We start from the raw sequence: 13,777 nt of genomic DNA on the forward strand, positions 1-13,777 counted from the left end.
GATTCCGCAGCGTTTTACACCTGTTCCTCAATAGGAATCCGCAGGTGAAATCCGCACAAAAAAACACTGGAAATCTGCTGTAAATCCGCAGGTAAAACGCAGTGCCTTTTACCTGCAGATTTTTCAAAAATCGTGCGGAAAAATCTCACACGAATCCGCAACGTGGGCACATAGCCTTAGGGTTAGGGTTGGAATTAGAGTTAGGGTTGGAATTAGGGCTAGGGTTTGAAATAGGGTTAAGATTAGGCTTGTGGTTAGGGTTACGGATAGGGTTAGGGGTGTGTTGGGGTTACAGTTGTGGTTAGGGTTGGGATTAGGGTTACGGTTGGGATTAGGGTTGGAATTAGGGTTACGGGTGTGTTGCGGTTAGGGTTGTGGTTAGGGGTGTGTTGGGGTTAGGGTTGTGATTAGGGTTATGGCTACAGTTGGGATTAGGATTAGGGGTGTGTTGGAGTTAGTGTTGAAGTTAGAATTGAGGGGATTCCACTGTTTGGGCACATCAGGGGTCTCCAAACGCAACATGGCGCCACCATTGATTCCAGCCAATCTTGCGTTCAAAAAATCAAATGGTGCTCCCGCCCTTCCAAGCCCCGACGTGCGCCCAAACAGTGGTTTACCCCCACATTTGGGGTACCAGCGTACTCAGGACAAACTGGGCAACAACTGTTGGGGTCCAATTTCTCCTGTTACCCTTGCAAAAATAAAAAATGACTTGCTAAAACATAATTTTTGAGGAAAGAACAATTATTTTTTATTTTCACGGCTCTGCGTTATAAACTTCTGTGAAGCACTTGGGGGTTGAAAGTGCTCACCACACATCTAGATAAGTTCCTTCGGGGGTCTAGTTTCCAAAATGGGGTCACTTGTGGGGTGTTTCTACTGTTTAGGCACATCAGGGGCTCTGCAAATGCAATGTGACGCCCGCAGACCATTCCATCAAAGTCTGCATTTCAAATGTCACTACTTCCCTTCCGAGCCCTGACGTGTGCCCAAACAGTGGTTTACCCCCACATATGGGGTATCAGCGTACTCACAACAAACTGGGCAACAAATATTGGGGTCCAAATTCTCCTGTTACCCTTGTGAAAATAAAAAATTGCTTGCTAAAACATCTTTTTTGAGGAAAGAAAAATGATTTTTTATTTTCACGGCTCTGCGTTGTAAACTTCTGTGAAGCATTTGGGGGTTGAACGTGCTCACCACACATCTAGATAAGTTCCATGGGGGGTCTAGTTTCCAAAATGGGGTCAATTGTGGGAGGTTTCTACTGTTTAGGCATATCAGGGGCTCTGCAAACGTAACATGATGCCCGCAGACCATTCCATCAAAGTCTGCATTCCAAAACGTCACTACTTCCCTTCCGAGCCCCGGCATGTGCCCAAACAGTGGTTTACCCCCACATATGGGGTATCAGCGTACTCAGGAGAAACTGGACAACAACTTTTGGGGTCCAATTTCTCCTGTTACTCTTGCAAAAATAAAAAATTCTGGGCTAAAAAAATATTTTTGAGGAAAGGAAACACATTTATTATTTTCACGGCTCTGCGTTATAAACTTCTGTGAAGCACTTGGGGGTTCAAAGTGCTCACCACACATCTAGATAAGTTCCCTTGGGGGTCTAGTTTCCAAAATGGAGTCACTTGTGGGGAGTTCCTACTTTTTAGGCACATCAGGGGCTCTGCAAACGCAACCTGATGCCCGCAGAGCATTCCATCAAAGTCTGCATTTCAAAACATCACTACTTCCCTTCCGAACCCCGACGTGTGCCAAAACAGTGGTTTACCCCCACATATGGGGTATCAGCGTACTCAGGAGAAACTGGACAACAACTTTTGGGGTCCAATTTCTCCTGTTACTCTTGCAAAAATAAAAAAATTCTGGGCTAAAAAAATATTTTTGAGAAAAGAAAAATTATTTTTTATTTTCATGGCTCTGCGTTATAAACTTCTGTAAAGCACTTGGGGGTTCAAAGTGCTCACCACACATCTAGATTAGTTCCTTGGGAAGTCTAGTTTCCAAAATGGGGTCACTTGTGCGGGAGCTCCAATGTTTAGGCACACAGGGGCTCTCCAAACGCGACATGGTGTCCGCTAACGATTGGAGCTAATTTTCCATTCAAAAAGTCAAATGGCACGCCTCCCCTTCCGAGCCTTGCCGTGCACCCAAACAGTGGTTTACCCCCACATATGAGGTATCGGCATACTCAGGAGAAATTGCCCAACAAATTTTAGGATCCATTTTATCCTGTTGCCCATGTGAAAATGAAAGAATTGAGGCTAAAAGAAATTTTGTGTGAAAAAAAAGTACTTTTTCATTTTTGCGGATCAATTTGTGAAGCACCTGGGGGTTTAAAGTGCTCACTATGCCTCTAGATGAGTTCCTTGGGGGGTCTAGTTTCCAAAATGTGGTCACTTGTGGGGGAGCTCCAATGTTTAGGCACACGGGGGCTCTCCAAACGCGACATGGTGTCCGCTAAAGATTGGAGCCAATTTTTCATTCAAAAAGTCAAATGGCGCTCCTTCCCTTCCGAGCCTTACCATGTGCCCAAACAGTGGTTTACCCCCACATGTAAGGTATTGGTGTACTCAGGAGAAATTGCCCAACAAAATTTAGGATCCATTTTATCCTGTTGCCCATGTGAAAATGAAAAAATTGAGGCTAAAATAATTTTTTTGTGAAAAAAAAGTACTTTTTCATTTTTACGGATCAATTTGTGAAGCACCTGGGGGTTTAAAGTGCTCACTATGCTTCTAGATAAGTTCCTTGGGGGGTCTAGTTTCCAAAATGTGGTCACTTGTGGGGGAGCTCCAATGTTTAGGCACACGGGGGCTCTCCAAACGCGACATGGTGTCCGCTAAAGATTGGAGCCAATTTTTCATTCAAAAAGTCAAATGGCGCTCCTTCCCTTCCGAGCCCTGCCGTGCGCCCAAACAGTGGTTTACCCCCACATATGAGGTATCAGCGTACTCAGGACAAATTGGACAACAACGTCCCTGGTCCAGTTTCTCCTTTTACCCTTGGGAAAATAAAAAAATTGTTGCTAAAAGATCATTTTTGTGACTAAAAAGTTAAATGTTCATTTTTTACTTCCATGTTGCTTCTGCTGCTGTGAAACACCTGAAGGGTTAATAAACTTCTTGAATGTGGTTTTGAGCACCTTGAGGAGTGCAGTTTTTAGAATGGTGTCACTTTTGGGTATTTTCAGCCATATAGAACCCTCAAAATGACTTCAAGTGTGAGGTGGTCCCTAAAAAAAATGGTTTTGTAAATTTTATTGTAAAAATGAGAAATCACTGGTCAAATTTTAACCCTTATAACTTCCTAGCAAAAAAAAAAATTGTTTCCAAAATTGTGCTGATGTAAAGTAGACATGCGGGAAATGTTATTTATTAACTATTTTGTGTCACATAACTCTCTGGTTTAACAGAATAAAAATTCAAAATGTGAAAATTGCAAAATTTTCAAAATTTTCGCCAAATTTCCGTTTTTTTCACAAATAAACTCAGAAATTATCGACCTAAATTTACCACTAACATGAAGCCCAATATGTCACGAAAAAACAATCTCAGAATCGCTAGGATCCGTTGAAGCGTTCCTGAGTTATTACCTCATAAAGGGACACTGGTCAGAATTGCAAAAAACGGCAAGGTCATTAAGGCCAAAATAGGCTGGGTCATGAAGGGGTTAATGTTATAAATTTAAAACCCTGACCCAAAAACAAAACCTGGTTAAATACCATATATGATAAAAATACCACCAGATGGGTCACCTGTTAAGGTACTACAATACAACCTACTGCTCACGCCTGCCTTGCTGTGGAGGTTGGCACCCTAAGAAACGGTTTATGCAAACCATAGTCCAATAGGGACCAACACAAACGACCAGAATATTGTGATAGATAATGATGAAAGATAACTTAGCATGTGCTAGTGTCTTCCCGACGCGTTTCCCCGTTAGCACGGTTCATCAGGAGGAAATAATGTGGTCATCGATACTGCCGGATGCTGTATAGATGAGTAGCATCATTATCTATCACAATATTCTGGTCGTTTGTGTTGGTCCCTATTCGACTATGGTTTGCAATGATTGTATGTCCATGATGGACATGGGACTAATACAGTTATTTTCAGACTGAATATTGCTTGATTATTTATCTGCTATTTGGTGATGTGTTGGATTATCATAATGGTATTTGGGGGTGCCTGTTGAGGTTTTCTGGATATTTATTCATTTTGTGTACTTTTTTCACCACTGCTCTTTACTATATTGTTTTCCCACCTACACTGAGAGGGATATCGTAGGGAAGAGAGGGACAGCCTGCGTTGAGTGGGGGCGTCAATAAACCGTTTCTTAGGGTGCCACAACCTCCACAGCAAGGCAGGCGTGAGCAGTAGGTTGTATTGTAGTACCTTAACAGATGACCCATCTGGTGGTATTTTTATCATATGTGGTATTTAACCAGGTTTTGTTTTTGGGTCAGGGTTTGAGGAAATTTCATTTAATCCATTCGTCCCTCTACCTGTGAAATGTTCCCCATGCCATTGGCTGCAACACATCCCCAAAGCCTGATTGATCCACCCCCATGCTTAACCCCTTCACCCCTGGAGCTTCTTCTGTTTTTTCGTTTTTCGCTCCACTCCTTCCCAGAGCCATAACTTTTTTATTTTTCCATCAATATGGCCATGTGAGGGCTTATTTTTTGCGGGACGAGATGTAATTTTGAACGATACCATTGGTTTTACCATGCCGTGTAAAAGAAAACAGGAAAAAAATTCCAAGTGCGATGAAATTGCAAAAAAAGTGCAATCTTACACATGTTTTTTGTTTGGCTTTTTTGCTAGGTTCACCAAATGCTAAAACTGACCTGCCATTATGATTCTCCAGGTTATTACGAGTTCATAGACACCAAACATGTCTAGGTTCTCTTTTATCTAAGTGGTAAAAAACAATTCCAAACTTTGCTAAAAAAAATAAATAAAAAAAAATTGCGCCATTTTCCGATACCCGAAGCGTCTCCAATTTTCGTGATCTGGGGTTGGGTGAGGGCTTATTTTTTGCGTGCCGAGCTGGCATTTTTAATGATACCATTTTGGTGCAGATACGTTCTTTTGATCGCCCGTTATTGCATTTTAACGCAATGTTGCGGCGACCAAAAAAACGTAAGTTTGGCGTTTTGATTTTTTTTCTCGCTACGCCATTTAGCGATCAGGTTAATCCTTTGTTTTTATTGATAGATCGGGCGATTCTGAACGCGGCAATACCAAATATGTGTAGGTTTGATTTTTTTTATTGTTTTATTTTGATTGGGGCGAAAGGGGGGTGATTTGAACTTTTATATATTTTTTTTATATTTTGAAACACTTTTTTTTTTTAATTTTGGCATGCTTCAATAGCCTCCATAGGAGGCTAGAAGCATGCACTACACGAACGGCTCTGGTACATAGAGGTGAAGCACAGATCACCTCTATGTAGCAGAAATGCAGGGTTGCTTTGAACGCCGACCACAGGGTGGCGCTCAAAGCAATCGGCCATCAACAACCATAGAGGTCTCAAGGAGACCTGTGGTTGTTATGGCAATGCACTGATGACCCCCGATCATGTGACGGGTCAGCGGTGCGAGCATCCCTGGCCGCGCGGCCGGGAGCGCTAAATGCCACTGTCTGCGTTTGACAGCGGCATTTAACTAGTTAATGGGTGTGGGCTGATCGCGATTCCGCTCGCGCTCATTGCGCACACATGTCAGCTGTACAAAACAGCTGACATGTCGCGGCTTTGAGGTGGGCTCACCGCCGAAGCCCACCTCAAAGCGGGGGTTCTGCCAGCTGACGGAATAGTACGTCAGCTGGCAGAAAGGGGTTAATGGTTGTCAAGATGCTCTTTTCATGAAATTCTGTGCCCTTTTTTTGCACACAAATGTTTGATCATTGAGGCCAAAGATCTGTATTTTAACCTCACCAGTCCACAGGACTTGTTTCCAAAATTCATCAGGCTTGTGTTGATGTTCTTTTCATACTTCTGATGCTGAATTTTATGGTGAGGACACAGGAGAGGTTTTCATCTGATGACTCTTCCATGAAGACCATATTTGTGCAGGTGTCTCTGAACAGTAGTACAATATACCACAACTGCAGAGTCTGCTAAATCTTTCTGAAGGTCTTTTGTTGTCAGACGGGGGTTCTGATTTGCCTCTCTAGCAATCCTACGAGCAGCTCTCACTAAAATTGTGCTTGGTCTTCCAGACCTTATCTTGACTTCCACTGTTCCTCGTAACTGCCATTTCTTAATTACATTTCAAACTAAGGAAAGGCAATTTTGTTGTCTTCTTATAGCCTTCTCCTGCTTTCTGAGTCTTCAGAGTGCTCGGCAGCTGTTTAGAAGAACATATGGCTGCTGTTTTTTGGCAGAAGGTTAGAGGAGGGTGAGTTTTTATAAAGCTGGGAAATTTGCATCACCTGCTATGATGACACAACATGTAATCTTAATTATCCAGACGTCTATTTTGATTAGTCCAGATGACCTAGTCTATTATCTTTATGTTGATTTTTGAATTTATATGTTTTTATTTGGTTGGTCAAGAAACATAGACTATTGTTTATTTGAGTCTTAAAAGTTGATTCTTGACATTTTTGAATGGCTGCTGTTTGCCTCTTATATCAGCTCCCACAGCTTACTGTCTGCTACCTTAAACACCTATAGATAACAAATTACTTTGAGCCAAGCAGTTTATAATTATACACACCAAAGAAAAGTGCTAGGCAACACCAATATTTATATAATCAACTTTATTTAAAGAACCGATAAAACCAAGTACGTAAAAGTAGCAATGGGACACAACAGAGAACAGACACAGCGGGCAGGTATGGCTGACAACCAAGTGGCTAAAAATAAAAAAAAACTCCCAATATGATCTTATTGCAGAAAATAACAGCACTCTACCAATTCCAGAGTATAGCTGCCGATATGGTGACTGACAAAAAAGTGCAAACGTGCAACTCAATCATACAGTAGCATAGATTAATAAATATTCACAAGTGTGATATAACACCAAGTGGTATAATATGTAATATATAATATAAAAAAAGCATCAGTCATCATATCGGAAAGCATATCATATATCCATTAGTAAATACCAGAAGGAACATATTTACCTAATAAGTGCCACCAGCCAGGGACCCGACCACACCCGATGCGCGTTTCGCTAAGGGTACCGTCTCAGATAACGATTTACCAACGATCACGACCAGCGATACGACCTGGCCGTGATCGTTGGTAAGTGGTTGTGTGGTCGCTGGGGAGCTGTCACATAGTCAGCTCTCCAGCGACCAACGATGCCGAGGTCCCCGGGTAACCATCGGGTTACTAAGTGCAGGGCCGCGCTTAGTAACCCGATGTTTACCGTGGTTACCAGCGTAAAAGTAAAAAAAACCAAACAGTACATACTTACATTCCGGTGTCCGTCCCCCGGCGTTCTGCTTCTCTCCACTGTGTCTGTGCCAGCCGGAAAGCACAGCGGTGACGTCACCGCTGTGCTCGCTTTCCGGCCGGCCGGCGCTCACAGTGCAGAGAAGCAGAACGCCGGGGGACAGACACCGGAATGTGAGTATGTAGTGTTTTTTTTTTTTTACTTTTACGCTGGTAACCACGGTAAACATCGGGTTACTAAGCACGGCCCTGCGCTTAGTAACCCGATGTTTACCCTGGTTACAAGCGAACGCATCGCTGGATCGCTGTCACACACAACGATCCAGCGATGACAGCGGGAGATCCAGCGACGAAAGAAAGTTCCAAACGATCTGCTACGACGTACGATTCTCAGCGGGGTCCCTGATCGCTGCTGCGTGTCAGATACAGCGATATCGTATGGATATCGCTGGAACGTCACGGATCGTACCGTCGTAGCGACAAAAGTGCCACTGTGAGACGGGACCCTTAGGAAAGCTTCGTCCAGGGGTCCTTGGTTTTATCGGTTCTTTAAATAAAGTTGATTATATAAATATTGGTGTTGTCTGCTACCTTAGCAAGACAGGGACACAGGGTCACTGAACAATTGATGTTTGATAATATCTTGATTGACCATTGTGCCGGACCCGATGGCTTGTTGACCTGCAGAGCAGAGGAGGACAAATTATGCAGATTGATTAAATACTCAAACAATCAGAGATGAGCCCCTCCCTATTGTTCAATTACCTTGCGTCCCAGCATCCAAGATAACACAATATGCTACAACAAACGTCAACTCAAGAATCAACGTTAAAGGCTCAGAAGAACAATAGTCTGTGTTTCTTGACCAACCAAAGAAAGACACATAAATTCAAAAGTCAATCTAAACATAATAGCGCATGTCTCAGGGCCAACTGAAGTTACTGCATAATTAAGATTAAATGCTGTGTCATCACACCTGGCCTTTTCTAATAATGATAGTGAACAAACCATAACTCTAAGGGTATGTGTGCACGTTCAGTATTTTTTTCCCCTTTTTCTTTTTGTAATTTTTAAAATGTAAAAGATGGAAATATATATTGCCTAAAATACAAAGGAAATGTGTCAACTGTAACTTTAGGCCTTTTAGATAATTTCATCTTCCACTTGCTTAACTGTTCACAATAACATTAATTTTGACCAGGGGTGCACAAACTTTTACATGCCACTGTATATTCAGGGATCAGTGTTGATTCTAATCCTGGCAATTTTGGCCCTTACTGGTCAAGAGGAAATTCTAACTAAAACTATGGCTGTATGAAGTTTTATGCATATGAGTCAAATGTGCTTTGGGGAGTGACGAAGCAGTTCCAGCTCTCCAGCCCTCACTGATTAACAGGTCTGTCCACCCGCGTTTAACTGCAGCCCCTTGCAGAGATTTAGCCCAAATGCCAGACTGACCTGTCAATCACATACCGTAGGCAGGCTCTGGGCGGGAGCTAAGAAGTGAGGGCTGGGGAGATACAAGTGCTTTGCCCACACCCCAAAGCACTTGCAGCTCATTTGCATATAACTTCATCAGCAGATTTCTCAGCAATGGCAGAGTGGACTTGTACACCAAAGACATCAATTTATTCAGTATGAGAGCGACTCTACACCTGTAGCTTAAGGTAGAAATTGCCGGGTGTTTGGGGGTGCAGTGTTTTCAGTGGTCACTTGTACCGTCTCTCACTAGTGCTGTATAATGTGGTGCGGGTGTTTTGGGGTGCAGTGTGTTCGGTGGTCAGTTATACCTTCAGTGTCTCTCTCATTAGTAGTATAATGGGGTGCGGGTGTTTGGGTGCATAGTGTTTGCAGTGGTCACTTGTAACCTGAGGGCACCTCTCACGACATTGTTGCAGGATATCCAGGGGCTACATCCAATCCCTAAAGCTAGGGGAGCCATAGTTATCCCTGCTCCCCGGATTACTTTTGATGGTGATGAAGGCAAACTGCCGAAATGTGTGGGGTCTTATGGTGTGAGCGATATCCTACACTACAGGTATTGCTGCATGTGTAATATATTTGTATACTGATGCTGAAGCGGAATGGGTCCTTTTTTCCATTAGGTGTGGGTTTATCAGAGTGGCAAGTAATGTTTGGCCATGTAGGGTCCTTGGATAACATTTAAAGGGAACCTGTCACCACGTTTTTGGAAGATGGGATAAAAATAGCGTTAAATAGGGGCAGAGGTGGGCGTTACATTAGTGTGTGTGTTATGCGTTTATTACCCACCTAAGTTGCCGAAATAACTTTGCAAAGTCTCCGTTTTCGCCTGTCAATCAGGCTGGTCAGGTCGCATGGGCGTTGTCTTCCCCCAGATTTGGCGTAGTTTTCCGTTGGTGGCGTAGTGGTGTGCGCATGCCCAAAGTCCGGAATCCTCTTCCAGGGGATTTAAAATAGCGCGGTGTTCGTTATTGCATTGGTGATCGGTGGGCGCGGCCATCTTCCTTTGGCCGCGCGTGCGCAGAAGCGGCGCTCTGCTGGCCGCGGCTTCAGGAAAATGGCCGCCGCGATATCCATCTGCGCACGCGCGGCATCCCGCGGCCATTTTCCTGAAGCCGCTGCCAGCAGAGCGCCGCTTCTGCGCACGCGCGGCCAAAGGAAGATGGCCGCGCCCACCGATCACCAATGCAATAACGAACACCGCGCTATTTTAAATCCCCTGGAAGAGGATTCCGGACTTTGGGCATGCGCACACCACTACGCCACCAACGGAAAACTACGCCAAATCTGGGGGAAGACACCACGCCCATGTGACCTGACCAGCCTGATTGACAGGCGAAAACGGAGACTTTGCAAAGTTATTTCGGCAACTTAGGTGGGTAATAAACGCATAACACACACACTAATGTAACGCCCACCTCTGCCCCTATTTAACGCTATTTTTATCCCATCTTCCAAAAACGTGGTGACAGGTTCCCTTTAACCCTAGGCACCTACTCCTTTATTTGTATGCATATCCTCACCGTAGGTATTTGTTTAACTGCCCTATTTTCACGTACAGCTTTACAATGACTCTGTAAAGCTTTGTGTGTGGAGGTTTTTAGTATTTTTGCACCACCTTGTGGTTTCCTACTTTTTAATATGCTTAGTCTATATATGTTAAATACATTTTTGGCATTTATAAAAATTTATATGTTTGTAATTGTTGATTCTAATCTACATTTTTTCCATTATATGATGCCATTCTAATTTTGTACTGAATTTGTTATTTCCATATAATATTTGTTGTGGCATTGGGTATTTTCCAGCATTATGTAGCTACAATGTTATGTATGTTGATATTTGTATTTCATAATAGAGACTTTGTCAACTGCAAAACTGCAGTTCCCTTTAAATGCACTTAAAGGGAACCTGTCAGCAGGATTGAGTTTAGTAACCTACAGACAGTGTCATGTTGGCTCTGTTATACTGATTACAATGATACCTGGTGATGAAATCCGTCTTGTGGTTGTTTAATCTTTATTTGTAGTTTTCAGTTAATGAGATTCTGGTTCTCTGAGGTGAGGATGTGGGCAGGGCTTTATGTTATGTGGTACTCTGTTGTCGGGTTTCCCGGGGCCCAGGGGCTCCTTCCCTGTCCCTAACCCTATAGGTGCCCTAGCTCGCTCTGCTCCCCGGATTACTACTGATGGTGAAGATGCCGGGACCACCCAGGGAACAGGGGAGTAGTAGTGTACCGTAATACACAAATGCACTGGGGAGTGGAGGATGGGGTTAACCCAAAGTAGGAGAAGAAAGGAAATTATCACACACCCAAAACCTAGCAACAGTCACAGATAAATCCACCAAACGCCTTCTCCCAACAGCAAACACCTACAACCTACAGCCATGGAGCATAAGCTAGCTCTGACAATGAGTGCTAGTCAGGGCCCAGATTATATAGGGGATGGGAGTTGCTAACAGTGCACAGCTGAGAGCCTTAATGCAAGAATGCTCCAGGAGCGCTCAACTGATCAGATTAACCCCCGACTGCTAAAAGAAACCTGTACCATTTACTATGAAGGTGAAGTGCTTCTAATCAGTGCAGGAGTAGGAGAAATCAGACGCTGTGGTCTTCTGGCTCCTCTCTGTCGTGGTAAACCCGTTACACTTATGGCTTATGACAGGTCACTGATCCCTCACTGACCTGCCCCCTAATTTTAAATACTGCATATCTTATTGATTTAAAAAATATATATTCGTCATGCAGGTGGCGACTCCCTGCACTGTAGCATGATACGATCTAAAGTCACCATATTTTCATTTGATTTTGTCATAAATTTCTTGAGGAAAAAAATAAAACGAATAATCTTACGCAAAATGGGGCCGTCGGCTGTGCCTGCGCAGTAGCATAATTCAGAACGCAATCATTCAGCGCCGACTGATGGGGGGGTTTGTTGGGTTGCCATGGCAGCAGCGCCCCTTTGTTAGGCTCCTGTTACCGCCATCTTGCGTTACCTGCGGCCGAGCTCCATACAACAGCACAAATCTCACTTTGTCAGTCGGTACCGAGGACTGCACTATGCGTCACAAGAGACCAAACACTCGCCCGGTGAAGCCCCCAAGGGGTGGCTGAAAAAAAGTAAAAATTAGAAGAAAAAATGTTTTTGATCACCACTTCGTCCTAAAAAAATAACAAAAAGTGATAAACGCGCCGTCCACAGCCCACAATAAGAACTCGGCCCGCGCCGTCCACAGCCCAAAATAAGAACTCGCCTCACGCCATCCACAGCCCAAAATAAGAACTCGCCCCACGCCGTCCACAGCCCAAAATAAGAACTCGCCCCACGCCATCCACATCCCAAAATAAGAACTCGCACCACGCCATCCACAGCCCAAAATAAGAACTCGCCCCACGCCATCCACAGCCCAAAATAAGAACTCGGCCCGCGCCGTCCACAGCCCAAAATAAGAACTCGCCCCACGCCATCCACAGCCCAAAATAAGAACTCGCCCCACGCCATCCACAGCCCAAAATAAGAACTCGCACCACGCCATCCACAGCCCAAAATAAGAACTCGCACCACGCCGTCCACAGCCCAAAATAAGAACTCGCCCCACGCCATCCACAGCCCAAAATAAGAACTCGCCCCACGCCGTCCACAGCCCAAAATAAGAACTCGCCCCACGCCATCCACAGCCCAAAATAAGAACTCGCCCCACGCCATCCACAGCCCAAAATAAGAACTCGCACCACGCCATCCACAGCCCAAAATAAGAACTCGCCCCACGCCATCCACAGCCCAAAATAAGAACTCGGCCCGCGCCGTCCACAGCCCAAAATAAGAACTCGCCCCGCGCCGTCCACAGCCCAAAATAAGAACTCGCCCCGGGCCTTCCACAGCCCAAAATAACTCGCCCCACACCATCCACAACCCAAAATAAGAACTCGCCCCACGCCTTCCACAGCCCAAAATAAGAACTCGGCCCGCGCCGTCCACAGCCCAAAATAAGAAATCGCCCCGCACCATCCACAGCCCAAAATAAGAACTCGCCCCACCCCGTCCACAGCCCAAAATAAGAACTCACCCCGCGCCTTCCACAGCCCAAAATAAGAACTCGCCACATGCCTTCCACAGCCCAAAATAAGAACTCGCCCCACGCCATCCACAGCCCAAAATAAGAACTCGCCCCACGCCATCTGTTGTGAATTTGCTTTTTGCTCCCTCTAGTGGTTACTAGTTTTTTGACTCTGGTTTTTCTGTCATTCCTTTTATCCGCACCTGGGTCGTTAGTTAGGGGTGTTGCTATATAAGCTCCCTAGACCTTCAGTTCAATGCCTGGCAACGTAGTTATCAGAGCTAGTCTGCTGTGCTCTTGTCTACTGATCCTGGTTCCAGTTATATCAGCTAAGTCTGCCTTTTGCTTTTTGCTATTTGTTTTGGTTTTGTATTTTTGTCCAGCTTGTTCCAAATCTATATCCTGACCTTTGCTGGAAGCTCTAGGGGGCTGGTGTTCTCCCCCCGGACCGTTAGACGGTTCGGGGGTTCTTGAATTTCCAGTGTGGATTTTGATAGGGTTTTTGTTGACCATATAAGTTACCTTTCTTTATTCTGCTATCAGTAAGCGGGCCTCTCTGTGCTAAACCTGGTTCATTTCTGTGTTTGTCATTTCCTCTTACCTCACCGTTATTATTTGTGGGGGGCTTCTATCCAGCTTTGGGGTCCCCTTCTCTGGAGGCAAGAAAGGTCTTTTGTTTTCCTCTACTAGGGGTAGCTAGATTCTCCGGCTGGAGCGTGTCATCTAGAATCAACGTAGGAATGATCCCCGGCTACTTCTAGTGTTGGCGTTAGGAGTAGATATATGGTCAACCCAGTTACCACTGCCCTATGAG

The 13,777-nt window shown here is 44.6% G+C and overlaps 1 long non-coding RNA gene across 2 annotated transcripts; it reads right to left on the reverse strand.

The window, feature by feature from the left end:
* Nucleotides 1–5,339: 5,339 nt before the first annotated feature.
* LOC143784724 (uncharacterized) lies at nt 5,340–12,118 on the reverse strand. Of its 2 annotated transcripts, none has more exons than XR_013217878.1 (3): nt 11,902–12,118; nt 8,014–8,103; nt 5,340–6,681 (listed from the first exon to the last, which is right to left on the reverse strand). It is a non-coding gene; the product is annotated as an uncharacterized LOC143784724 (long non-coding RNA). The 2 variants fall into 2 exon arrangements; XR_013217879.1 differs by lacking the exon at nt 11,902–12,118 and adding an exon at nt 11,759–11,897.
* Nucleotides 12,119–13,777: the final 1,659 nt, after the last annotated feature.

Source organism: Ranitomeya variabilis, chromosome 7 (genome assembly GCF_051348905.1).
Source record: "Ranitomeya variabilis isolate aRanVar5 chromosome 7, aRanVar5.hap1, whole genome shotgun sequence".
Lineage (NCBI taxonomy): Eukaryota > Metazoa > Chordata > Amphibia > Anura > Dendrobatidae > Ranitomeya > Ranitomeya variabilis.